Source organism: Frankliniella occidentalis, unplaced genomic scaffold, assembly GCF_000697945.3.
Source record: "Frankliniella occidentalis isolate FOCC.00 unplaced genomic scaffold, Focc_3.1 Scaffold23, whole genome shotgun sequence".
In the NCBI taxonomy this organism is placed as follows: Eukaryota; Metazoa; Arthropoda; class Insecta; order Thysanoptera; family Thripidae; genus Frankliniella; species Frankliniella occidentalis.
In genome coordinates this window covers 1,757,869-1,760,283 of record NW_026267153.1, presented here as the reverse complement: position 1 = coordinate 1,760,283, position 2,415 = coordinate 1,757,869, and the positions used below count along the sequence as shown (strand labels likewise).

General features: G+C 54.7%; 1 protein-coding gene across 1 annotated transcript in view; it reads right to left on the bottom strand.

The window, feature by feature from the left end:
- The window catches only part of LOC113205073 (roundabout homolog 2-like), a 196,423-nt gene that overhangs the window by 106,000 nt on the left and 88,008 nt on the right, over window positions 1-2,415 (bottom strand). The window contains exon 2 of the mRNA XM_052264992.1: window positions 2,270-2,364. The gene's annotated coding sequence lies outside the window, so the exon portion shown is untranslated. The remainder of the gene's footprint in view (window positions 1-2,269; window positions 2,365-2,415) is intronic.

Sequence of the window (2,415 nt, the reverse complement as noted above, 5' to 3'; positions counted from 1 at the left end):
CACCCCCTCCCCAACACAACGGGCCGGGGCTTGCTACCCCTATGTATGTTGATCATAATCATTATGATTCGGATCTACACATATTTAAATGTGTGTTACATCCGGGTTCGACAGCACACACACACACTTACACTACTGCAACTGTTGCCTATGCTAATTGGCGCCGTGAGGCCGTGGTGGTGGGCGTGAAAGTCAGGGCGCAGAACACAAAGATGGGAGGCCATTTCAGGAGTACTCCTGGGGGAGTCTTCGTCAGCCCCCCCCCTCCCATCCCCTCCTCGTCCCTTTGGTGTGTCTGCCTCACTTATGCCCCTCCCAGGACGAGGTTTAGTGCGTGGCGCTTAGGGAGGGCGTGTAAGCTAGCCCTCTCACCCCCCCCCCCTCTCTCTCTCCTCGTACCTCCACCTCCTCACGGAATGAATTGCCCGTTGTGTTGGGTGTGGTTTATGAGGCCCTGGCCAGGTCTACCACGCGCGCGCACACACACACACACCACCTGCCGGCTTGTTCCGTGCTTATCAGGGCTGCCAACCAACCAACAGGTCCACCAAGCTGCGAGAAGAAAAGGGCCTCTCTTGTTCACGGCGCGGACGCATTCCTTATCCTGGACGGTTGTTGGGCCGGGTTGGCCGCCCTGCGTGCGGCTTCCCCGTGCTTGAGCACAAAGTCGGTACTTGTAGGCTGGGCTCGCACGGCGGCCCGCGGCCGCCAAGCTCAAGCGGCGCCTTGTCATGTTGGCTGCTCGTTATCATGTAATAACGCTTCGTATCACTAAAACGTTCCACGGCGGGGGCGAGTCTTCTCCTGGCATCGACGGGCCACTCCAAAGCACAACGGGGGAGGCTATCACTGGTACAGCCTGCTAAAACTGAACAACACACAAAAGCGGGCGCGAAAAAAAAAGCTTGCGCGGACATGTGTGGCATCACTCTCGAGAGCAGACGGGGTAGGGGAGGGGGGAGGGGGGGGTGAAGGGGATACAACACGCGGGTCCGAAAGGCAGGGGAGGGGGATCAGCGAGCCGGGGTCGAAGGGAGAGCGCAAGCGAACACGCATTCGGGGTTTCACGCGAAAAGGGAGGAGGGAGAGGGAGAGGGAGGGAGGGATATTCGGATTAGCCGAAAATAGTTCTCTTCCCTTGCATTGTCATACCCCCGTCCCCCACCACCTTCCTCCACCCCGCAGCACGCACGCGACATGATAGGGAGTAGGCGAAACGTTTGTCACCCGATTTTATATTGTTATTTTTTTTTACAGAGTAGTAGGGCTAGATATATAGAGGATTTTTTTGTCACGTAGTCGAAAAGAAAAGAGAATTAACTCCGTGCAACAATACACATACACGACCAGCCACTCGTGGCTAAAATAACCACCCGCCAGGCAATGGGCGCTGGGGAAGGTCAGGGCTTTGGAGGGAAAGGTGAGAGATCCACAATGAAGGTTCACAGTGCAAAACCGTCGACCTAGCAGTCGACTAATCTCAACATGAAATTCCCGTTTAACTGTTTTCTAAGACTAGACTTTTATGACCCACCTCACGAGAGGGTGTGTAGCAAGTAAGTAGCCCCCAATTTCCCCCACGCACCCGCAGCCCTCATGCAGCTGCACAGGCAGCCCGGCCAGACCCCCCAAACAGACGTCCCCCTGCTTTTTCACTCCCTTGATTTTGATTCAGCGTGATTTTCGTTTTGATTTATCGCGTAGGGGCCAGCTTACCGCACAAGTGATAATGCCACGATGGCGACATGGGCGATTATTTTTGCGCCTCCGCGGTTTGCGCAAAAAAACATAAACAAAAAAATTAAAATAGAGAAGTATTATTGGCCTGACGCTTGCCGCTACCAAAAAGTAAAATAGCAAACAGGAAATCGAATGCATTACCCGTCCCTTATCCCTCATCATAGTCTTTCGTCGCAACTCTTGCAGTTTTCTCGGTAAAAAGTCTCTCCCCTCCCTGCTAGCTTCTCTTTCTTTTTCTTCGCCTTTGCGGCGCAAAATAGTTTTGCTTTTCTTTTGCATGTGACGCCTCACCTCTTCTGCCAGGCGTGCGTGGCGAGCAGGGTGGGGTGTGGCGGGGCGGTGCGGTGTGGTGCGGGCCCTGGGGCCCAATGAGGTCTATTTGTCGCTCTGTTTGTAGCCCGCCTAATGGGCCGAGGCGCTCTGTTGTTTCACCGTTCGACTGCCGCCGCGCCCTCCTGGCTACTCACACGACGGACGTCGACGGCTCCGTTCGAAAACGCATCCTTCTCTCGCTCTCTCTCTTACTCACCCAAGAGCAGTGCGAGAGAGGCAGTGCCACAGGAGAGAGTTCTCTCGCAGCAGGGAGTGGAAGAGATGCTCTCCTCCTGCTCGGTGTTCATGATCCTATAACAGAGGGAGACAAAGTCAAAGATTGTTGGACGACTTCAAACGACA